This window comes from Dendrobates tinctorius, unplaced genomic scaffold, assembly GCF_039654945.1.
Source record: "Dendrobates tinctorius isolate UK_male_01 unplaced genomic scaffold, ASM3965494v1 ptg000007l, whole genome shotgun sequence".
Classification (NCBI taxonomy): domain Eukaryota; kingdom Metazoa; phylum Chordata; class Amphibia; order Anura; family Dendrobatidae; genus Dendrobates; species Dendrobates tinctorius.
The window spans coordinates 1,304,916-1,331,206 of record NW_027361675.1 but is presented as its reverse complement, the minus strand read 5'-3'; the positions used below and the strand labels follow the sequence as shown (position 1 = coordinate 1,331,206).

General features: G+C 43.3%; 1 protein-coding gene across 2 annotated transcripts in view; it reads left to right on the top strand.

Moving 5' to 3' along the window:
- KCNQ4 (potassium voltage-gated channel subfamily Q member 4) overlaps positions 1-26,291 on the top strand; it is a 336,458-nt gene that overhangs the window by 144,522 nt on the left and 165,645 nt on the right. The gene's annotated exons all lie outside the window — the stretch shown is intronic.

Below are 26,291 nucleotides of genomic sequence, written 5' to 3'. Positions count from 1 at the left end.
GACCATGACCGGCGTTTAGCAAGGATGGAAACAAAGTCTGTACAAACTCAGAAAGATAGAATGAAGTATTGAAGGCGGTGTACCAAGATGGCTGCCGGATAACATCCTGCACATGCGCCGGTCAGCGCACTCGGCACAGCAGCAGTGCAGAAACAATGGGCTAAGTCCAATACAGCAAACTGGCTACCGAAATACTACTGTGCGGGTTTTGGTAAGTGAAAGATATTGCGAAAAGGGGCAAACCTAAACCGGAATATTAGTAATAAAGCGCCCCAACAAAATAAAACAAGAGAGAGTATATTATTAGTTAAAAAACCATGGTTTTTTTAAGCAGATAGAACCAAGTTCATCTGCATATCAACAGAAATAGATCATTTAGGAAAAAATAATTTTGTAATAAGTCTTGTTAGTATACCCAGTTCTGAAATGGAGGAGACCCAGAATTAATATAGACAATAATGGAGCCCACTAAATGAGTTGCCAAAGGAGAGGCCGAGAACAGGATGCCAAGTTAGAAAACAAAATACAAAATGAGAATAAAAATGAAAATAAATGGAAATGAGATAATAGTAAAATAGACAAAAATTATGAAAAAATTAATTAAAAAAAAGGATAAAAGATAATTAAAATAAATAAATAAATATATATATATATATATATATATATATATATATGGAAAGTGTAAACAAAGAGAGGGAAGGGGGGGGAAATAAGTGAATAAATGAAGAAAAAAACAAATGTGGGAAGGTAATGAATGAACGAACTAAAAAGAAGGGGGGGGGGAAAGGACAGGTAAAATGATCACGAAGGGACCGTGAATCAAATAGGGACCGTCCGACAAGTTGGAAGGAACCAATACTCAATTTAATAATACAAGATATCATATCAACAATAAAGTAGCAATAGAAAATCACAGTACAAAGAACAATGTATTTATATATGAGAGTTTCTGGAAACGGTGCAAGTGCATGTGGTCCCAACGGCCAAGCGGGCGCCCTGAATCTATTGTGACATAAAATGAGAGCTACCAAGAAGGTTGTATAAAGAAAATACACATGCTTGGGATAAAGGGTGTCCCGGCTGGTCTGGTCAGATGTGAAAAACACCTAACACATCTTGGGTCAATGTAGTCCAATGACAAACAGCCAGCATTGACGTTTCCAGATATAGTGCAGATCCATGAAAAACCCAAGGAGATGGTTGCAGTAAGTAAAATCTCAAGTGGAGGGCTTCCAAGAGGAGTAGTTGGAGAGGGAGGTTCCATGACCAAGGTATAGGATATTCCGACTGATTTGGCCAAATAGAACGAGCTTTCAAAGTACATGGGTACATATTGTCCAGAACCGTTAAGTCAACTCTCTTCGTATGCCAAGGTAAGGTAAATATAATATATGAGTTTCACTTTTTGTATTGAAGAACTGAAATAATTTAACACTTTGATGATGTTCTAATTTTGTGAGAAGCACCTGTATTGTCACAGTGTTATCTAACATTACTGATTTGTATTACTGCTAAGACAGGCCCATAAAGCTATCAACCAAGTGCTCTTCAACTCAAAAGCTCCATCCTTATCATTCCATACATAATTACACCAAATTTGGTTCAGCTTCAAAGCTGAAAAATTAAGTTTATGCGTGTCGGAACATTTTTTGTTGTTGATTGTTTTATTTTTTGCTTACATAATGTATACACATGCACAAATATTTTTGCGGAAGTTGTGAAATGATATTTGTTATACAGTATTTCAGAGTATGCAAAATGCAAATAATATACAATACAAGTAGACAGTGTTCAGCCAAACTATTACTTTGGGAGCCAGTAGAGAGCAGTTCACCCATACACAAGGGTACAACATAAGAGCGGATCATGCATTTGTTATTGAGTTCTGCAGCATAGAAGGCCAAGATCTAAGTGGAAATGTGTGTCTCACGGGACCCCTCACTACTTTTTTAATTTATTCAGATTCAGCAGCTACTTTCCATTAGCTTGAATGTACGGAGCGCAAATGTAAACTGAGTGCTATATATTAGTGGGGATTTACTAAAACACGTGCCAGAATTCTTTCTGCTGAATATTGCCGTGAAAAATAGAGCACATGGTGAACTGTTCATTTTTGGAACGTGCGCAGAAAAAGAGAGTTGAACTTGAAACGAGAAATCGTAAACTGTGACAACTTTATAGGCACAAATTTTTGTTCTTGTCTGCTAGGAATGACATGATATAAGGAACAAAAGTGTTTCTGAAAATGGCAAGTGAGCCAAATTTTCCATGATTTATCATTTTTGCTAATAATTTTAAAGCTGTGTGCCCACAAGGAATTTTGGTGAGTTTTTGACGCTGTGTCAAAAATGCAACGTCTTACACTTTATAGAAATCTCATGCCCACTGTGCTTTTTTTTAACTCAGCATAAAATGACTTGTGGTACATGTTTCAAATCGGCAACATGTCATGCTCTCTTGCAGGTACGCTGAGATTTATGTGTTCATAGTTTATAAGACAACTTATTTAATATATACAGTGGCTTACAAAAATATTCACCCCCTTATAATTTTTTGTGTTTGCTACCTCACAACTTGGCATTTCACCGTTTTTTGAGGTTTTGCATCAGTTCATATAAAGAACATGCCTACAACTGTGAATATTTGTTTTGCTTTTTATTGTGAAGCAACAACAAATAGGACAAAATAACTGTAAACTTTAGTGTGCATAACTATTCGCCCCCCTAAAGTCAGTACTTTGTCGAACCTCCTTTTGTAGCAATTAGAGCGCCAAGTCGCTTTGAATAAGCCTCTATGAACTTTCCAGATCTTGCCACTGGAATTTTTGCTCATTCCTTAAGGCAAAACTGCTCCAGCTCCTTCTAGTTAGATGGTTTCCTCTGGTGAACAGCAATCTTCAAGCCTGACTACAGATTCTCAATTGGATTATGGTCTGGCCTTTGGCTAGGCCACTCCAGAGCATTTACATGTATCCTCTTAAACCACTCGAGTGTTACTTTAGCAGTATGCTTTGGGTCGGTGTCTTGTTGGAAGGTGTACCTCCATCTCAGTCTCAAATCACTGACCGACTGAAACAGATTTTGCTCAAGAATATCCCTGTATTTCACACCATCCATCTTCTCCTCGGCTTGGATCATTTCTTCTGTCCCTGCTGCTCTAAAACATCCTGGCAGCATGGTGCTGTCATCACCATGTTTCAATACGGGGATGATATTCAAGGGGTGATGAGCTGTGTGGGTTTGACACAAAACATAGCGTTTAACTTGATGGCCCAAACGTTCAGTTTTGGTCTTATCTGACCATAACACCTTTATCCATACATTTGGGGAGTGACCCACATGTCTTTTTGGCAAACTCAATATGAGCCTTACAATTTTTGTGTTTAAGTAAAGGTTTTTATCTGCTCACTCTTCTATAAAGGCCACCTTTATGGAGTGTATTGCTTATTGTGGTTGGGTGGACAGATACTCCAATCTCTGCTTGGGAACTCTGCAGCTCCTTCATGATTACCTTTGGGTTCTGTGCTGCCTCTCTGATTAATGCCCTGGCTGAGAGCTTTGGTGGACAGCTCTTTCATGGCAGGTTTGTTTTGGTACCGTATTCTTTCCATTTGATGATCATGGATTTGATGGTGCTTTGGGGGATCATCATATATTGGGATATATTTTATAACCCAACTCTAACTTGTACTTCTCAACAACTTTGTCCCTGACTTGTTTGGAGATCTCCTTGGTCTTCATGGTGTTGTCTATGAGGTTATAGCTCTAGAATGCTTCAACATATCCCAATGATTCTGAGATTCTTTTTTCGTGACATATTGTAATTCATGTTAGTGGTAAAATTTTTTCTATATAACTTGAGTTTATTTATGAAAAAACGGAAATTTGGCAAAAATGTAGAAGATTTTGCAAGTTTCAAACTTTTAATTTTTGTACCCTTAAATCAGAGAGTGGTGTCACACAAAATGGTTAATAAATAACATTTCCCACATGTCAACTTTACAACAGCACAATTTTGGACACATAATTTTTTTATTAGTTAGTTATAAGGGATAAAACTTGACCAGCGATTTCTCATTTTTCCAGCAAAATTTACAAAACCATTTTCTTTAGGGACCACTTCACATTTGAAGTGAGTTTGGGGGTCAATATAACAGGAAATTCCCAAAAGTGACACCATTCTAAAAACTGCACCCCTCAAGGTGCGCAAAACTACATTCAAGAAGTTTATTAACCCTTCAGGTGCTTCACGAGATCTAAAGCACTGTGGAAGGAAAAAATGAACGTTTTACTTTTTTCACAAAAAATTTACTTTGGAACCAATTTTTTTATTTTCACAAGGGTTTTGGAGAAAATTGAGCACAAAATTTGTTGTGCAATTTCTCCTGAGTATGCCACCCCATATGTGGGGGAAAGCCACTGTTTGGGTGCATGGCAGGGCTCAGAAGGGAGGGAGCACCGTTTGACTTTTTGAACTCAAAATTGGTTGGAATCAATACAAGTAGACAGTGTTCAGCCAAACTATTACTTTGGGAGCCAGTAGAGCAGTTCAACTATACACAAGGGTACAACATAAGAGCAGATCATGCATTTGTTATTGAGTTCTGCAGCATAGAAGGCCAAGATCTAAGTGGAAATGTGTGTCTCACGGGACCCCTCACTACTTTTTTAATTTATTCAGATTCAGTTTTAACTCCAGCCTCTAACCCTAATCCGAAACCATAACCCTAACCACAACCCTAACCTCCAAAACACCCCTAACCCTAATCCCAATCCTAAGCATTACTCTAACCACAAACCTAACCCTAACACACCCCTATCCCTATTCCCAACCCTAACTGTAATCTTAACCCTAACCGTAATCCCAACCATAACCCCAACCCTAGCTCAACCCTAACTTTAGCCCAACCGTAACCCCAGCCCTAACTTTTGCCCAACCCTAACTTTAGCCCAACCCTTATTTAGCCCAACCTTAACTTTAGCCCAACCCTAACCATAGCCCCAACCCTATCCCTAGTTAAACCCTTACCCTAGCCCAACCCTAACTGTAGCCCAACCCAAACCTGAGCCCAACTCTAACCCTAATGGAAAAATGGAAATAAATACATTTTTTATTTTATTATTTTTACCTATCTAAGGGGGTGATAAAAGGGAGTTTGATTTACATTCTTTTTTTATCACTGCGCTAGAGCTATCACAGTGATCAAAATGAACCAATAGGAAAATTTTCCTTTGTTGCTAGGTGCCGGCTGGCAGATCTTGGCGGGGTGCACTGCGCATGCGCCCGCCATTTTCATCCCGGAAGAAGATGCTAGCGGTCAGGGGGAATGCAGGTGGGTCCATGGACACTGGGAGGTACTGTGGGGGAATCGAGGGACCCCATTTCTTTCTCCTCTGATGTGCGATCACATCAGAGGAGAGAGAAATCAAATAGGAAATGGGACTTTTATATTTTGCGGTCGCCGTTATTCCGTGAATAACAGCAATCACAACACCGGGTCGGTAAAAAACGACTCAGATCATGTTCTCTGGGGTCTCGGCTTCCCCCAGTATTTTGACCATTTTTCTTTGTCTGAAAAAAAAACACAAAATTGATTGCTTGGAAATTCGGAGACATGTTGTCGGAAGTTTGTAGACTAAAAGAGCAATTTACATTTTACTCAAAATATGCCTACAAAGAGAAAAATCAGACAAACTGAACATTTGAAAGTGGGCTCTTAATTTTTGCCAGAGCTGTATATTCTTGGAGTACTGTCTCAACAACTAAATTTTGTTTTTTGATTATTATTTCAGTCCAATTTAATTTATGCCTATGTTTTTCTTACTTCTCTTCACCAACTTAGACTATTTAGTGCTGATTAGTGATGAGCGATCAGTAAACTGCTTGGTACTCGAATCAAGCACCCAAGCATTCCAAAGTGTACCGGGAATCATGTAAGTCACTGAAGCAGTCGAGCATTTTTTCGGCTGACTTTTATTTATATAGGTGCCTGATCGAACTGGAAATAGAGGGGAATCCTGATGGTGTGCATATTTATTTATTTTACTCATTTATATAGCGACATTAATTTCACAGCTCTTTACACACATTATCATGTTGGCAAGATTCAACAATCTGCATTCACGCTCTGTGAGAAGTTTATGTTGAACCCTGAAAACCTCTGTAATAACCGCAAATGCACCCCTATAGTGACTGTTATGTTCTCCATATTTTCTGCAGGGATTGTAGACACCGTTGACCATAAAAATGTAGTGCCTAGATTTCTTATGTTGTTCCCTAGGTAAGTAGAGCCTAAAATGTATGACAATTCTTTATATCCTATGCTCTTCAAAATAAAACTAGCCTGAACCAGAATTGCACTGTACCTTATATCTGTGAATGACCCTAAATATGTTGAGTGCTTTGCGTATTGTAAGTAGGGCTAATCTTGTTCTCTGGTGTTCTACGCTTGTGAGACTTCTCCGATCCTTTACCTGCACTAGTGTATAATCCAGAAATCACATGACTGCTCTCAGAGCTTTCTACATTTAGAAATGCTGGTTAAGGGAAAATGTCTGAAAAAAACACAAATTTGGAGTTTGCAGCGTGATCCAACCATCCCCTTCCCTCCCGCCTTTGTTTTTAAAGACTTAACCGCTTTGTACCTGGCTTGTTTTACAAAACGTTTTTGGAGTAAAAGTTGACGATCTCAAGTTATTGATGGCTTGAAGAAGCTAATGTACCTAGTCCTTTCACAATATTTTACTCATTCGGTAATGCACAGAGATTAGAATGGAAAATCAATGATTAGTGTGTGCAAATATTTTCATACATAAATCCAATTCTTAGAATAGTGTATTATGCTTATAAGTATTCCACTGTATTGTGATCAGATATCTCTTAACCCCAAATCTGCTGCGGAGTAGTTATTAATGTAAGTAGAGTGCACATGTAATACACTAGTGCACAGTAAGCAAAACAGGGGTGTGTGAGGTGTCTCTTGGGGGTAAGTGATACCAGAACGAGAGGAGGTGTAAGTTGAATTCATCCCTCCATGCAGTTGTTTAAGATTGTGCTGATCGGAGGAGACAGGGGAGTTCTTACCCTACATTTCCTGGTGTTTGGCTTTATTTTACCAGTGTTGTACAAAAGCCTAGCCATATATCTATTTAAGAAGTTACAAATATATAGAATGTCTCCAAGTTTATTATTATTTTACTTCATTATAAATCCTGCTTCCACAATCCTTTTGGAATAAATGTTCATTATAGGAGAATAGACTTAACTGAAAACTTACCGTATATACTTGAGTATAAGTCGATCCGAGTATAAGCCGACCCCCCTAATTTTGCCTCAAAAACCTGGGAAAACTTATTGACTTGAGTATAAGCCTAGGGTGGGAATTGCCGAAGATACTGGTAAATTTCAAAAATAAAAATAGATAAGAATAAAAGTAATGCTGCACAGTGAATAATGGTGGCCCAAATACCATAATGCTGAACAACATATTCCCCCATAAATGCTGCACAGTGAATAATGGTGGCCCGAATACCATAATGCTGCACAACATATGCCCCCATAAATGCTGCACAGTGAATAATGGTGGCACAAATACCATAATGCTGCACAACATATGCCCCCATAAATGCTGCACAGTGAATAATGGTGGCCCAAATACCGGTACCGTAATGCTGCACAACATATGCCCCCATAAATGCTGCACAGTGAGTACCGTAATAGTGGCCCCAATGCATGATAATTTATTGGACAAGTGATAGGATTACCGGTAAGCCTATCATGTTGCTGCTGCCCCTGCTGGAATTAAAAAAATAAATAAATAAACACTATGTACCATACTCACCTCCGTTGCTGACAGCTGCTCCTGAGCGTTGCCGGCTCTTCAGTGACTCAGGCAGAGGGCGCGTGTTATCCACGTCATCGCGCCCCCTGTACGTCACTGCCGGAAGGCGGGAGAGAGCGGCGCGGAGCGACTTGTAACGCCGCTGCGGCCCTATCATCACCCGCCGCCGGGACACTGACAGGCTGCAGGGGACCGCAGACACATACCGGGGACCACGGAGACGACGGGGACCAGGTAAGTTTGAACCGTGACCCGAATATAAGTCGAGGGGGGTCTTTTTCAGCCCAAAAAGGGGGCTGAAAAGCTCGACTTATATTCGAGCATATACGGTATTTAATATAACGATATATAAAACTTTGGGAAAATACTGTAGCTAAATAGATATACAAAATAAATAAAAAGCAGACAGCACTTTTTAGTAGCCATTGTAGCCACCTTTTTATTCTCTGTTTTTCTTATATAATAATGTCTGTAAAGAGCTGTGGAATTAATGGTTCTATATAAATGAGTAAAATAAACTGAAATTTTGGAACCCTGCACCCACCTTTTTGCTTTTATTGTGCTGTTCCATTTTGTTAGATGAGTAGATTCATACTGTAGATAGATACTATGGATACTGTATATGAGGAGATATAAATATACTATATATAGATACTGTACGCAGATGCTATAGATGCAGATGAGTAGATATATATTGTAGATAGATAAATACAGTGGGTACAGAAAATATTCAGACCCCTTTACATTTTTCACTCTTTGTTTCATTGCAGCCATTTGGTAAATTCAAAAAAGTTCATTTTTTTTCTCATTAATGTACACTCTGCACCTCATCTCGACTGAAAAAAAAACAGAAATGTAGAAATTTTTGCAAATTTATTAAAAAAGAAAAACTGAAATCGCGTTTCTGAGTCCACAGATTCCTTCTTTGGGACCCCCATACAAAAATAACCCTAGACTCTAACAGTTTTTTTATATATGTATGGGGGTCCTGAAGAATGAGTCTGTGGACTCTGAAACGCGTTGACAATAAAATTACAATTTTATCAAACCACTAATTGTGTCGTATGCCGGAGAGCGCAGAAACATTTCCAATATTGCTACTTTAGTGTAGAAAGATACTGTAGTATAGATACATACTATACATACTATAGATAGATAAATAGATACTGTTAATAGATGGATGGATAGATAGATAAATAGATACTGTAGATGAGTAGATAGATACTGTAGATATATAAATAGGTACTGTTGATGGATCGATATATACTACTAGATGGTGGCCCGATTCTATCGCATCGGGTATTCTAGAGTCTCTGTTAAAATAAAGAATATTTATATACTCACCTCCCGACGGCCCCCGGACTCTTTCTCTCCTCTCACCACGCTCCCGGCATCTTCCGGTCCCAGTAATGCTTAGCGCGAAACACCGTTGATGACGTTGCGCTCTCGTCATCTCCGGCCCTTCTCGCTAAGCATTACTGGGACCGGAAGATGCCGGGAGCGTGGTGAGAGGAGAGACAGAGTCCGGGGGTCGTCGGAAGGTGAGTATATAACTATTTTTTATTTCAACAGAGACTCAAGAATACCCGATGCCATAGAATCGGGCCGCCATCTAGTGTATTATACTCCTGTTGCACCCACAGCTGCTGTCACTGTTTTGCTGTTACCTAATATATTGTACTCCAGTTACAGCCAGAGCTGCAGTCACTGTTCTGCTGTTACCTAATGTATTGTACTCCAGTTACACCCAGAGCTGCTGTCACTGTTCTGCTGTTATCTAATATATTGTACTCCAGTTAATCCCAGAGCTGCAGTCACTGTTCTGCTTTTACCTAATGTACTGTAGTCCAGTTACACCCAGAGCTGCAGTAACCGTTCTGCTCTTACCTAATGTATTATACTCCTGTTACAGCCAGAGCTGCAGTCACTGTTCAGATCTTACCAAATCTATTGTACTCCAGTTACACCCAGAGCTGCAGTCACTGTTCTGCTGTTACCTAATGTAGTGTACTCCAGTTATACCCAGAGCTGCAGTCACTGTTCTGCTGTTACCTAATGTATTGTACTTCAGAATATGTACAGGACTGTGCCTGTGTAATGAGCGACGCAGCAGTGATGCCTTTAATGGCTGTAATGTGCCTGTACAATAAGCAATGCGGCCGTGTTGCCACGACGACTAAGCATCTGTCACTGATTGGTCACGGCCTAACTGCCTTGACCAATCAGCGAGGTGGGATTTCCATTACAGACAGACAGAGAGAATTAGACAATTATATAGTAGATAGATAGACATTATAGATAGATGGATAGATAGATAGATAGATACTGTAGACGGATAGATAGATAGTTAGATAGATAGATAGATAGATAGATATGGGATGGATAGATAGCTAGATAGATAGATATGGGATAGATAGATAGATATGGGATAGATAGATAAATAGATAGATAGATATATAGATAGATAGATAGATACTGTAGATGAATGGCTAGATATGATAGATACTATAGATGAGTAGATGGATAACATACTGTAGTTTAGCTAGTCCATCAGTTTTCCATGTTTCCTTGTTCACCTTCTTCCACTCTGTGTATGCTCACTGGCTCATGCCCTGCTGTGGCATAGGTCAGCGATATATATCCACTGGCAAAGCACAGGGGATGGCTAACCTGTTATGTTCCCAGGTGTTCATTTTCCCTGTGAATTAACATAAAGAGCAAGTATAGACAGTATCCAAGTGTAATGTTTTGAATCATTAAGCCTGTATAGATCCACAGGAACTTTGAGTAAACCAACAGTTAAAAATAAACATACAGTATATTATTAATAGAGATTGGCAATTGTAATGATTTTCTTGCAATGGGTTAACACACAATGCGCAGTCTCCCTCATGCTTACAGCACCATCCCATCTTTTCTCCCAGCTTGACTCTCTCTCTTTTTCTCTGCAGCAAGCTCGCTCCTTATTAAATATTTAAAACCCCAGTTTAAACATTTCAAGAGCCGGCAAATAAATGTCCGTCTTAATTTCTGTTAATGCTCAGCAGTTGTGAGCTGCAACGTCTGCAGGGTTGGTATGCCTCCCCCTCACCCCACCTTGTGGGGTGGGCCCACCAAATATAGCTTCCTAAGAGACCATTATATCTATTCGGGTGACAAGTGGATCACAAATTTCAGCTGATTTCAAGTGTTTTGAAATGTCTTTTAAGGGTGGCAGTAAAGATCTAATTACATTTTATTGCACAAAAGTATATACCGTAATTCAAGTACTTTTTGGGGACCCATTGAAAATAAGCCTCTTATCAGATGCCTTATTGTTGATAAATCACCTTTCATCACTTTATGTAAATGACCTCTTCCAGGCTATGGGGAGTACGCTGCCTGGAAGATAACTCTACCTCCAGAGCTTATTTTACATGGAATGGGGATTTACCAGTGTGATGTGTAATGCTTACCAGTGTGATGTGTGACGGCGGCCACGCTCTGCTCTCCTGATCTCACTACAGAGATGTGTGTGACAATAACTGACACATCTGTAGGTTCCTCAGCTTCCGGCTCACAGGCAGACAGGGTTGTAATGTTGTTGCAATACAGCAGCGCTCAGAGAGAAGCAGAAAATGCGTTTGCAAGAAGACAAATTTAATTTCTCCTGTTCTGTGTTAGTTACTTGTCTCACACTGGTAACGCCCCTTCATGTAAAATAAGCTCTGGAGGCAGAGTTATCTTCCAGGCAACGACCTCCCCATAGCCTGGAAGAGATAATTTACATCTTACAGAATCTTAGAAAAAATGCAGAAAATCACATTATATGATTTTTACATAATTAATTTGGATTTTATCATCATTCATTGTCTAATTCATGTAACATGACCACCAACAATTAATCACAGGTGATTCTAATTTGTGATTTACCACAGGTGAGTCAAAATTAATTTCCATACTAATTTAATGCAAAGGAAGCCAGTACCAGCGTCCCAGCAAGCTATTAGGTTTTTTTCCCTCCCATTGTTTTTTGTTTTAAATTATTGTTTATCATTTGCTTTTTTGTATTTAACACAAGTGCTCTGTACAAAAAAACTTTTACTTGATTCATTTTTTTCAGGAGATATTCCACATTATGTACTGTACTTAAACTTCATGGGTGCCAATAATGATGAGCAGAACTGTAATTAGCCGTACTGTGCCTTAGCAATAAAACAATAAAATCATCTGCCGATTGACATTTCCATGCCATCTTCTATATGAAGTTTTTAGCTCTCTTGATTGGCCTCTCACTTATAGAAACTCAGTAAATTTTCCCTTTAGAAATTGTTTCCGACATTTATATACATGTTACTGCACATTCCTACAACAACTTTATATTGTACATTAGCACAGCATACCTTTAACCGCTTCCAGACGGCCAACGGTAGATATATGTCGGCGCTTGCTGGGCTTTGTGCAGCGCCGACGTTTATCTACTGTCGGCGGTTTTGTGCCCCCCGGGACCCCCACATGCCTTATAATGCTGGGATCCCGGCGCACAATGCTTGCTGCGACCCCCGACCTCATCGAGACCTGATTAGTTCAGGTGCTGATGACTTCAGCGTCACAGCAGCCAATGAGAGAGCTCGCTGGGAAAGCTGCTTGTTTCCCGGCGATCTGACTCATTGTAACGCGAGTTCTACTCTGATCTGGCACTGACAGGAGATCAGAGGAGAAACAGCATTACTGTGTGACTAGATCGCTGCCTGGCACATCTTGTCACACAGTACCGCTACTTGTCCTCTGATCTCCTGTCAGTGCCAGATCAGAGGAGAAGTGGCTTTACTATGTGCCAGGCAGCGATCTTGTCACACAGTAACGCTGCTTCTCCTCTGATCTCCTGTCAGTGCGAGATCAGAGGAGAAGTGCCGTTACTATGAGTCAGATCGCAGGGCAGTGATCTTGTCAAAAAAAAAGTAAAGAAGAAAAAAAAAGCAGGTACGCAGGTTAGGGCTAGGGTTAGGGCTAGGGTTAGGGTTAGGGCTAGGGTTAGGGCTAGGGTTGGGGTTAGGGCTAGGGTTGGGGCTATGGTTAGGGTTAGGGATATGGTTGGGATTAGGGTTAGGGGTGTGTTGGTGTTAGGTTTGTGGTTAGGGTTATGGTTAGGGTTGGGATTAGGGTTAGGGGTGTGTTGGGGTTAGGGTTGGAATTAGAATTGGGGGTTTCCACTGTTTAAGCACAGTAGGGGCTCTGCAAATGCAACATGACACCCACAGACCATTCCATCAAACTCTTCATTCCAGAACGTCACTACTTCCCTTCCGAGCCACACCGTGTGCCAAAACAGTAGTTTTCTCCCACATATGGGGTACCAGCGTACTCAGGACAAATTGGACAACAACTTTTAGGGTCCAATTTCTCTTGTTACCCTTGTGATAATAAAAAATTGGGGGCTAAAAGATCATTTTTGTGAAAAAAAATGATTTTTTTATTTTCACTGCTCTACATTATAAACTTTAGTGAAAAACTTGGGGGTTCAAAGTGCTCACCACACATCTAGATAAGTTCCTTGGGGGTCTAGTTTACAAAATGGGGTCACTTGTTGGGGGTTTCTACTGTTTAGGCACATCAGGGGCTCTGCAAATGCAACATGACGCTCGCAGACCATTCCATCAAAGTCTGCATTCCAGAATGTCACTACTTCCCTTCCAAGCCCCACCATGTGCCCAAACAGTAGATTTCTCCCACATATGGGGTACCAGTGTACTCAGGACAAATTGGACAACAACTTTTGCGCTAAAAGATCATTATTATGAAAAAAAAATGACTTTTTATTTTCATGGCTCTACGTTATAAACTTCTTTGAAGCACTTGGGGGTCCAAAGTGCTCACCACACATCTAGATAAGTTCCTTAAGGGGTCTAGTTTCCAAATTGGGGTCACTTGTGTGGGTTTTCTGCTGTTTAGGTACATCAAGGGCTCTCCAGATACAACATGGCGTCCGATCTCAATTCGAGCCAATTCTGCATTGAAAAAGTCAAACGGCGCTCCTTCCCTTCTGAGCACTGCCGTGTGACCAAACAGTGGTTTAGCCCCACATATGGGGTATCGGCGTATTTGGGAGAAATTGCTTAAAAAATGTTGTGGTTCATTTTCTCTTTTTACACTTGTGAAAATAAAAAAAAATGGTTCTGAAGTAAAATGTTTGTGAAAAAAACTTAAATGTTTATTTTTTCCTTCCACATTCCATTCATTCATGTGAAGCACCTGAAGGGTTAAGAGACTTCTTGAATGTGGTTTTGAGTACATTGAGGGGTGCAGTTTTTATAATGGTGTCACTTTTGGGTATTTTTGTCATATTGACCCGCCCAAACTCACTTCAAATGTGAGGTGGTCCCTAAAATAAATTGATTTGTAAATTTTGTTGTAAAAATGAGAAATCGCTGGTCAAATTTTAACCCTTATAACTTCCTAACAAAAAAAAAACATGTTTCCGGAATTGTGCAGATGTAAAGTAGACATGTGGAAATGTTATTTATTAACTATTTTGTGCGATATGACGCTCTGATTTAAGGGCATAAAAATTAAAAGTTTGAACATTGCAAAATTTTCAAAATTTTCGCCAAACTTTGATTTTTTTTTAACAAATAAGCGCAAGTCATATCTAAGAAATGTTGCCACTATCATGAAGTACAATATGTCACGAGAAAACAGTGTCAGAATCAGCAGGATCCGTTCTAGTGTTCTAGAGTTATGACCTCATAAAGTGACACTGGTCAGAATTTAAAAAATTGGCCTGGTCACCAAGGCAAAAACAGGCTCTGGCGCGAAAGGGTTAACAGTTAATTGCATGCAAATCTGTACCAAATGGCCTGATGGGTGCCTTCTGACTACTTTCGGCACTGTCTGCCTGCGATTTCCTCCCCTCCACTTTTCATTAATGTATATGACATCTCCATAACATTTGTAAGCAACATAATTCCAAGGTGGAGGGGTGATGATAGTGGCTGAAAAGGAACGAAATTTAACCTATGACTATTAGGCCTCTTTCACACTTCAGTTTTTTACAATCAGTCACAATCCGCCAGGTTTTGAAAAAAACGGATCCGCAATTTTTTTTTGAGGATCCGTTTTTTTCCCCATTGACTTGCATTATGGGCGGATTGTGACGGATTGCCGTCCGTTGCATCCGTTTTTTTTGCGGATCCGCCAAAAGTTGCTGTCCGTTACCATCCTCAAAGATTTCAAAACGGAGCTTGCAATGTTTTTTTTTCTGGCGAATCCTCCAGACACTGTTTTAACCTGAAATTCTTTCAGGCTGCCGGAAAAAAAAAATCTCTCTCTCTCTCTCTCTCTCTCTCTCTCTATATAGTGTTATCCACCAATGTCTCTTTCCATAATATATTAATACATAGCTAAAGCATGTTAGAGAACCCTACACAAAAGGCTAATCCTAACACAAGAAGCTACATCCTCAGAGGGGCTGGTCTTCTCGCAAGTGATGTTCTTATTAGGGCAAATCTTCTCTTCAGGTGATTTCCTGATTAATGAAGAATTTCTAGTAAGGTGATGTTCTGATTGGGGCAGGGATATCCTGATTGGAGCAGGGCTTCTCAGGTGATGTCCAGATCGGTGAAGTAGTTTTCCACAGGTGATGCCCTAATTGGGGTAGAATTTATTCTCAGGTGATGTCCCAAAAGGGTCATGACTTCTCAAGTGATATCCTGATTGAGGCCATGCTAATTCCCACGCTGATTCTTGAAAGGATTCTTCTTTGATGTCCTGATTGGGGCAGGACTTCTTCTCAGGTTTTGTTCTGGGTGGAGGCATAACTTCTTCTCAGGTGATGTCCTGATTGGTGCAGGGATTTTGCCCTGGTGATTTTCTGATTGGGGCAGGACTTCTCCACAAATGATGCCTTGATTGGGACAAAGCTGCTTTTTAGGTGATGTCAGGATTGGAGCAGAGCTTTACTTCAGGTGAAATCCTGATTGGGGCAGGATTTCTTCACAGGTGATGGTCTGATTGGGTCAATGCTTTTCCTCAAGTGATGTTTTGATTTCTGCTGGACTTCTCCTCAGGGAATGTCTTGTTTGTGGCATGGCTTTTGCTCAGGTGGTGTCACGATTGATGCTGGGTTTCTTCTCGGGATTTCCTGATTGGGTTACAGCTTCTCCTCATGTGTTGTCTTGATTATTGCAGAGCTTCTACTTAGGCGATGTCCTGATTAGGATAGGGCATATTCTCAAGGGATGTCCGGATTGGTGCAGAGCTTCAAATCAAAGGATATCTTAATTGAGACTGGCTTTTCTTCATCTTATGCCTTGATTGGGGCACTTCTTCTCCTCAGGTGATGACATAATTGGGACAGAGCTTCTTCTTAGGTGATGTCTTGATAAGGGCAAGGCTTCTACTCAGTTGATATCTTGCTTGGGGCAAGTCTTCCCAGGTGATATCCTGATTGGAGTACGTTTTCACCTCAGAGGATGTTATCATTCGGACAGGGTTTCTCCTCAGCTGACATTCTGATTGGGTTAGGGCTTCTGCTCAGTTGATGTCCTGATTGTTGCAGGGATTGTTCTCTGGTGATGGCCTGATTAAGGTAGGGCTTCTCAACAGATATTTTGATAGGGACAGGGCTTCTTCTTAGATGATTTCTCTTCAAGAGATATCCTGATTTTTTTCATAACTTTTTCTAAGGGAATGTCCTGATTGGTGTAGATCTTCTTAACAATGTCTTGATTGAGACAGGGCTTCTTCTGTTTAGATGTCCTGATTTAGACAAGGGTTCTCCTTAGCTGATGTTCTGATTTATGAAGGGTTTCTTTTCAGGGCATGTCCTGATTGATGCAGGGCATCTCATCTTGTGATGTCATGATTTGCGCAGAGCTTCTTCTCAGGTGATTCTCTGTTTGGGTAATGTTAATGCTAGTGGGTGTGGACCTACTGCGCCACTGGCTGAACTTACCCTGGAGGGGCATGACTAAATGGCTACCTGGTCTTCTCTAGCGCCTCTGATGGTGAGGATAGACTTGGGCCGCAGGATAGCCACCAGGTGTCACTCCTGGGTAGCGTCTGAACCTGCAGCAGCTAGGGTCAGGAATGGAGAGATCAAAACAGACAAGTAGACAAGCTGGGTCGATAACTGGGGTGACTCAACAGATGTACACCTTAGCAGGAAGCTTGTAACAAAAAACACTAGAACCTAAGCTCAGGCAAGGTGTGGAGGGCGGTGCTGCCTGATATAGCACCTGCTGGTTGGCGATTGGCTGAGGAAACCAAATGCTGTAGGACATAGCAGTGTTAAATTCCTGCAGGATCTCGCAGTGTGCCCTATAGCCATGTGGAGACATCAGGGATATGCAGCCGATTTGAAGTTGCTGCATGATGTCATGATCTCAGTGCGGGTTTGACTCGCACACGTGGGGTTAATGTTTGGAACCAGTGCTGATGACTGGCATTTCTGGGGTTAAAGGTTGTGATCCCGATGCAGGCTTACCTGCACACCTGGGGCTATGATTGTGGCCTCTCCCTGGTTCTGGGGGAGGCTTCTTATAGCCTCAGGACGCTCCCATCCCTGTCAGTTATACTCTTGCCCTTGGCATTGTGAGGTGACCCCTGAGTGTGTTAGTGCTGTGTTCTGGTTGCTTGATTCTCTGTGTATGACTCGGTCTGTTCCCTGGATATCGCTTTGGATTCTGCCTGGTACCTCCTATGTCTGTTTGGTTTTGATCTCTGCTTGGCCCTGATTATCCGCTCTGTCTCCTCCCTGGTACTGTACTGATATCTTGTGTATGACCTTTTGCTTTGTCTGACCTCCCATCTGTTTATCCCTCCTGTACCTCGCTGGTCTGTACCGTGCATGACTTCTGCTTTGCCATAATCTGAGTTCTCTGGCTTCTCTGACACTATTAATCTTATTGACTCCCAATTGGTCACACACTGCAAGATAGGGACAGTTAGGCTCAAGGTTCCGATCAAGGTGATGGCCATTGACTCATCTCCCCTCACTAAGGAGGGAATTCGCTTTATGTCTGATGTGTTTTCGCTCAGAGTGGGCGCTACTCATGTGGAAAACATAAGTTGTTTTGTGCTGGACAATCTACCTGCAGGGTTGGTGTTGGGCATGCCCTGGTTACAACACCATAACCCAGTTATTAACTGGAAAACGGGGGAGATTGTACAATGGGGGTTTAATGATTTTGAGTTGTATGATAAATCCGCACTGCTGGTTGAACCTGTTAAATCTGTGTCTGTATCATCTGTCGAGCTGGAAGGTATTCCGGAATGCCTGAAGGACTTCGAAGATGTATTCTCCGAAAGCGAGGCCGAGACGTTACCGCCACATAGACCCTTTGACTGTGCTATTGAGCTGGTCCCGGGGGCTAAATTACCCAAAGCCCGTCTATTTAATTTGTCCGGTCCTGAGCGCTTGGCTATGAAGGAGTACATTACTGAAAGTCTGCGCAAAGGACACATACGTCCTTCAGTCTCACCTGTGGCGGCAGGTTTCTTTTTTGTAAAGAAAAAAGATGGCGGGTTACGTCCCTGTCTCGACTTCCGGGAGCTTAATCAAATTACTGTACGGAATACGTACCCCCTTCCGTTGATTCCCGATTTATGTAACCAACTATCAGGGGCAAAGTGGTTTTCTAAACTGGACCTTCGGGGGGCATATAATTTGATAAGGGTCCGAGAGGGGGATGAATGGAAAACCGCGTTCCTCACGACCGAGGGACTATTTGAAAATTTAGTCATGCCGTTTGGTCTTACCAACGCCCCTGCCATATTTCAGAATTTCATCAACGTGGTATTCTCGGATCTCATTGGTCATTTTGTCATTATCTACTTAGATGATATTTTGATATATTCCCCCGACAAGTATTCTCATTTGGAACATGTACGAACTGTGCTCCAAAGGCTGAGAGAAAATCATTTGTATGCTAAATTGGAAAAATGTGTATTCTGTGTACAAGAGTTGTCCTTTTTGGGGTTAATTGTATCCGGTGAGGGTTTTCGCATGGACCCCAAGAAGGTGCAGGCCATTGCGGATTGGGTGCAACCCCGAGATCTTAAGGGTCTTCAGCGCTTCTTGGGGTTCGCCAATTATTACCGCAAATTTATCCGGGGGTTTTCGCAAGTGGTCAAACCTCTCACGGATCTAACATGCAAAGGTGCGGATGTGAGAAATTGGTCCTCGCTCGCAAAAGAGGCCTTTGCGACGCTGAAAAAATGTTTTATGTCTGCTCCTGTGTTAGTGCAGCCAGATCCGTCCAAACCATTCTTCGTGGAAATGGACGCCTCTGAGGTGGGGGTGGGGGCGGTGTTGTCCCAAGGGCCTGCCACTCTAACCAACCTCAGGCCATGTGCTTTCTTTTCCAAGAAGTTCTCTGCTGCGGAAAGAAATTACGGCGTAGGCAATAGAGAGCTTCTTGCGGTCAAATTGGCGTTTGAAAAATGGAGGCACTTTTTGGAGGGGGCCAGTCACCCGGTTACGGTGATCACGGATCACAAAAATTTGTCGTACATTGAGTCTGCTAAAAGACTAACGCCCAGACAAGCCCGTTGGTCACTTTTTTTTCCCGTTTTCAGTTTACAATTACATTTCGTCCAGGGTCTAAGAATGTCAAGGCTGACGCCTTATCACGCAGTTTTCAGCCGGTGTCGCCCCCTGAGCCACCGTCCTCCATTCTTCACCCTGGGGTTGTGATAGCAGAGGTCTCATCTGAATTGGAACGGGAGATTCAGGGGGCCCAGTCGCAGGCCTCGGCGGCCAAGCCGGAGGGGAAGTTGTTTGTCCCAGAGCAACTTTGCCTGAAACTCTTGCAGGAGTTCCATGAATCCAAGCTGAGTGCTCACCCTGGTATTTCAGCCACACGTCTGGCGGTGGCTAGGATCTTTTGGTGGCCTACCCTTGGTTCGGACATAAAAAAATTCATTGCTGGCTGTGGGGTCTGCGCTCGTTCTAAAAGCTCTCATAGCCGGCCGGCAGGGGAGCTGATACCCTTGGCAGTGCCCGAAAGGCCATGGACTCACTTATCCATAGATTTTGTTACCAATCTCCCTCCATCTAAGGGTAATACAGTGGTATGGGTAGTGGTGGACAGGTTTTCTAAGCAGGCTCATTTCGTACCCCTGTTCGCACTACCGTCAGCTGAGACGTTGTCCAGGTTGTTTGTGCAGCATGTGATCCGGTTGCATGGGGTACCCCTGAATGTGGTGTCTGATCGTGGTGTGCAGTTTGTGGCTAAGTTTTGGCGTGCTTTCTGCAAAAAATTAGGTATGTCTCTTTCCTTTTCGTCTGCATACCATCCTGAGAGCAATGGGCAGACGGAGCGCACTAACCAGTCCCTGGAACAGATCCTCAGGTGTCTAACCTCTGCTAGACAGAGTGACTGGTGCGATGCACTGCCGTTGGCTGAATTTGCCTTCAATAGTCGGGTGAGTCAATCCACTGGTAGGTCCCCTTTCTTGATTAACTATGGGTTCAGTCCTCATTTTGGTGAGTTTTCTCATCTGGATTCGGGGTGCCCGGGGGCTGAGGACTCTGTTCAGCGGTTAAAAGATACATGGGCAGAAGTCCAGCGGCGTATATCCAGGTCTCAAGGCAGGTATAAGTTTTTCGCGGACAGGAAACGAACACCTGGTCCCATGTTTCGGGTGGGAGAGAAAGTTTTGCTCTCCACGCGAAACATTAAGTTAAAGATTCCGTCAGCCAAGTTAGGACCCAAATTCATTGGCCCGTACAAGATTGTGGAAAATCCAGTGGCGTATAGGCTGTGCCTTCCACCCTCTTTGAAGATCCCTAACGTCTTCCACAAATCTCTACTGAAACCTTTTGAAGCAGTCCGGGGAGACTCCGAGTCTGCTGCTTCTCCTGTTTTGGTCGAGGGGCAGGTGGAGTACGAGGTTGGTCATATCGTAGATTCCAGGTTGGTAAGGCGGTCGGTACAGTACCTGGTTCATTGGAAGGGGTATGGACCGGAGGACAGGTCCTGGGTACCGGCCCGGTTGATGCATGCTGATCGCCTGGTACGGGCTTTCCATGCTAAGTACCCGGGCAAGCCTGGGGGTCCAGAGGCCCCCCGTTGAGAGGGGGGTACTGTCATGATCTCAGTGCGGGTTTGACTCGCACACGTGGGGTTAATGTTTGGAACCAGTGCTGATGACTGGCATTTCTGGGGTTAAAGGTTGTGATCCCGATGCAGGCTTACCTGCACTCCTGGGGCTATGATTGTGGCCTCTCCCTGGTTCTGGGGGAGGCTTCTTATAGCCTCAGGACGCTCCCATCCCTGTCAGTTATACTCTTGCCCTTGGCATTGTGTGGTGACCCCTGAGTGTGTTAGTGCTGTGTTCTGGTTGCTTGATTCTCTGTGTATGACTCGGTCTGTTCCCTGGATATCGCTTTGGATTCTGCCTGGTACCTCCTATGTCTGTTTGGTTTTGATCTCTGCTTGGCCCTGATTATCCGCTCTGTCTCCTCCCTGGTACTGTACTGATATCTTGTGTATGACCTTTTGCTTTGTCTGACCTCCCATCTGTTTATCCCTCCTGTACCTCGCTGGTCTGTACCGTGCATGACTTCTGCTTTGCCATAATCTGAGTTCTCTGGCTTCTCTGACACTATTAGTTGAAGCACGCCTGGTCACCTCTGCTGCCCTGCTCCCCAGGTAACTCTTAGCACTGATTCTGTACTCAGGACACGCACACTGGCTCTATGAGCAAGTGCAGTGCGGTGTCTCTGACACATGAGGAGTCAGAGCGGCGACTTGACGTGAGGATAAGCAGAGTGAGGAACGCGTGCAAGTTACCGCCGTGACAGTACTATCCTAATAGTGGCAGGGTTGCTTCTCAGGGAGTGTCATAATTGATGCAGGGCTTCTCCTTAGGTGTTATCCTGATTCAGGCAGGGTTTCTCCTAATGGGATGTCTTGATTGTGGCAGGGGTTTTACTCAGTTAATGTTCTGATTGGAGCACATGTTCCCTTCAGGTGATGTCTTGTTTGTGGCTGGACTTCTCCTCAGGTGATGCTCTAATTAGCACATTGCCTTTCCTCACAGGATGCCCTGATTGGAGTAGGTCTTCTTCTCAAGTGATGTACAGATTTGGTAGGGGCTTCTTCTCAGGTGATCCTGTTTGGGTAAGGTCTTCCCAGGTAATTTCCTGATTGGTGCAGGGATGCTCCTCAGGTCATGTCCTGGTTGGGGATAGGCTTCTACTCTGTTAATGTCCTGTTTGCGACATGATTTCTTCTCAGGTGATGCTTTGATTGGGGCTAGTCTTCTTCTAAGGTAATTATCCAATTGGGATAGGGCATTTCATCAGGGGGTGTCCTGTAAGGGGGGTAGTGATTCTTCTGAGGAAACACTTCTTCTTCTTGGGGCAGAGCTTCTTAGGTTGTGTCCTGATTTCAGAAGGTCTTCTTCCCAGGTGATGTCCTGATTGAGATAGGACTTCTGTGGTGATGCTCTGATTGGGGTTTACCAGTTATAGTTAATACTTTCTCTTGCTCATTCTGTTATTCGGTACTTGTTTAGCCTTTTTGATTACCGTTTCTGACCTTGGCCGTGTTTAGATAATCTTTCTGTTTTTGTGTCACTGACATCTTGCTTTTAATGCGGTTTTCTCACTACTCTTTGCAAGCTTGCTTCATTGGCAGCTACTATTATGTGGACTTAACCTACGTGTCCTTGTGTATGATCCATTACAGTACGTAGCTGTCAGGCTAGTAAGCGATTCCAACTTAAATATAAGATATAAAAACGTAATATTTTATTGATTAAATATACAAAAACATATACCATAAAAAAACACAGGAAAACCTCTAAGAAAGAGGGGCGGAAACACAGCAATATCCACTAATAGCCTGGTGGGGTATCAGAATAAATACATTATATGCTGATAATAAGTGTGCAAACCCACATCTATTGGCTAAAAGATAGATTGCAAAGTGGAGAGCAAGATAAAAGTAAAATGCTAGTGCATATGTCTAAAAGGATATTAAATCATAAATTACCTCACTACTCCTAGCTTTGTAATCCCAGAGAGACCATATCCATAGCATACACCCAGCAAGATTATAAAATACTAGATGGAGGCCCAATGCAATCGCATCGGGAGGGTGGTAATGTCAAGATGGGGGCAGGCTTTGCAGCATTGAGAATCTCTCCCCCAATGTGCTCACCCACCTATCCACTCTCTCTTTCCCCATGTGCTGAATTCTCCCGTCTGTGCTCTGTTCTTTGACCTGTCTACCCCATGTGCTATCCCCCTTGTCTGCAGTCTCTCTACTTCCTGTGCTGTGTTCTCTTCACATGTGCTGTCCCGTTTGAACCGTCTCCCCCTGTGCTCTGTCTCTCTCACCCCTGTGTGCTTTCTCTCTCTCCCATCTGCTGTCCTCTCCTCTCATATCATCTCTTCTTTGACCTGTGTACCACATGTGCTCTCCCCTTTGTCTGCTCGATCTCTCTCCACCACTGTGCTGTCTTCTTCCCTCATGTGTTCTCTCGTTTGAGCTGTCTCCCCCCCCTGTGTGTCCTCTTTCCTATAGATGGCGGCGTCTTCGCGACAGTGTTCCGCTGGTGGTACCGCGCAAGAAGCTATGTACGGCGTATACAGTGTTTGTGTGTGTGGTGCGTACGGCATATACAGAGTGTGTGTGTGCAACGTACGGCGTATACAGTGTGTGTGGTGCGTACGGCATATACAGTGTGTGTGTGTGTGGTGCATACGGCGTATGCAGTGTGTGTGTGGTGCGACGGTGTTCCGCTGGTGGTACCACGCAAGAGTCTGGTACCTCCAGTAGTTTCCATATTGAGACACCCATCACTTAGGTGTCCCAATATGGCGGTTGGTGAACTTGCGCCGCTTGGAATTCTGGGATCCGGACATATCTGGACAGAACAGGATGTGAAGACATTACAAGGTAAGTATATATTAGATGAAAGAATCAATAGCATATTACCTAAGAGTAGGGTGAGATCGCAGTACGTAGGGAAGGCCCCTTGGGTGAGGGGCATTCCCTATGTTTTTATATATTATATTTGGGTTGGAATCTCTTCCTAGCCTGACGTCTACGTGCTGTTATAGATCATGCTGTGTTATGAATACAGAAGTGTCTAGCATATGTGGTAGATCTGCTCACTCGGCTGCACACAGAGGTAGTCAATGGAACACTGCGACTTTAAGGATGCACTTGGTTTAGTAGTACAGCATAAACCAAGGTCTTAAGCACAAAAATAAATATGGCCCTTTGGGCAAAATAGCAAAGCAAAAAAAAGTTAGCACTTCGTGCAGTCCTTGCACTAGTGGGGGTCAGCCACTGAGGGTTGGCAATGTCCTTATACAAACACTATATGCACAAACACTATCCTGGAGTCTTCCTTTCCAGGCCCTCACCGGCCCAGACTAACCCTGGAGTTTAGCTATTTAAAGCCAAACCATGTGACTCTCCATCATGTGACTTGATCACATGATCCTGACATTACACAGGTCCTGTCAGGACTCTGCATGTGGAGATACATGGACATTCTCCCTCCCACTCTATGAATGTCCACTAAAACCAGCCTATAATATAACTTTCAATAAACCGACCCAACACATAGTGTGCTGGAGGAAATTTTGATTCTGGTTTTACATCACTGATGCCATCACGCGCAGTGACACGTATCTCCCCTCCATCACTTCACCGGTGACTCTGTCACATATTCCTCCCCTCTGCCCAAGGCCAGGGGTTTTCGCACCTACACTATATACAGGACTCTGGACAGGGCATCTGCATTCAAATGCAACCTCACTGACCTGTGCTGCACATGGAAACTGAAGTTCTGGAGTGCCAGAAAACACCGGGCATTCTTTCCCTTCTTTTCCCTCACCCATCTCTGGGATGCATGATCAGATATTAGCCTGAATTTACGGCCTAGCAGGTAGTACATCAGGGTGTCATTTGCCCACTTGATGACCAAGCACTCTTTCTCCACGATGCCATAGTTCTTCTCACAGGAGGAAATTTTGCTACTCAGGTATAGAACTGGGTGTTCGTCGCCATCTATTACCTGGGACAGCAGAACTCCTAAACCGACTTTGGAGGCATCCGTCTGGAGCAAAAGCTCCTTTCAACTCCTGGAATGCCATCTTCACTTCACAGGACCATTTGACCATTGTCGACGTTGTGCCCTTGAGAAGATCAGCCTGGGGGGGCAGCTATCATGGCGAAGTTCGGGATAAATCACCGATAATATCCCATAATCCCGAGGAACGCCCTGACCTGCTTTTTGGAGAACGGCTGTGGCCACTTTTGGATTGCCTCCACTTTTTCTACTTGCGGCTTTATCTCGCCTCTTCCAACAATATAGCCCAAGTACTTCACCTCTTTTCCGAGGGCGCACTTCTTTGGGTTTATGGTAAACCCTGCTTTCCTTAGTGCATCGAGTACTTGCTGGACCTTCAGCAGGTGATTTCCCCAATCTAGGCTGAAGATCGTGAAGTCATTCAAGTAAGCGGCAGCGTACTTCTTGTGTGCGACTAGTATCCAGTCCATAGCCCTCTGGAAGGTGGCTGGGGCTCCTTGTAGTCCGAACGGCATCCTGGTATATTGAAAGCACCTGTCAGGTATAGAGAAGGCCGTCTTCTCCTTGGCACTTGGAAAAAGGAGAATTTGTCAGTACCCCTTCGTTAGGTCCAGGGTGATGATGTACGTGGCTGACCCTAGCCTCTCAATAAGCTCATCGACCTGGGGCATCGAATTCGCGTCGAACTTGGACACCTCACTGAGCTTCTTGTAATCATTACAGAAGCGCCACTCTCCATTTGGCTTCAGTATCAGGACAATAGAGCTGGACCAGCCACTCTTTGACTGCTTGGTGACACCCAGGCTCAACATTCTTTTCACCTCCTGGGAGATCACCTCGCGGCAAGTTTCAGAAATCCGATATGGCCTTTGGCTCACCCTCACATGTGGTTCAGTCAGGATCTTGTGCTCCTCCACGTACATCCTGGCAGATCCGAAAACAGGTATCGGTTCTGCTGAAGCAGCTCATGGCACTGTTGTTTCTGGGCCATCGACAGTATCTCTACCACTGTGACATCCTCGATCTTGGCTTCAGCATTGGCCCCTAGGCACGGTGCTTCTATTGGATCCCTTTCTCGCCGCGGTTTCACCAGATTAATGGTAGATGAACCTTATAGTTGACATCACTCAACTTCTAGACCATCTCGCATGGCCCTTGACACTTGGCCAGGAATTTGCTTTCCACGGTGTTGATCAACACGACCACATGGTCCCCAGGGTTAAACTGTCTCAGCCTGTCTACACTAAAACCAGCCCATAATCTGACTTTCAATAAACCGACCAAACACATAGTGTGCTGGAGGAAATGAATCTGTTTTTACATCTCTGACGCCATCATGCGCAGCGACATATATCTCCCCTCCATTACTTCAACAGTGACTCTGTCACACATAGTATCTACCTTTTGGACATATGGG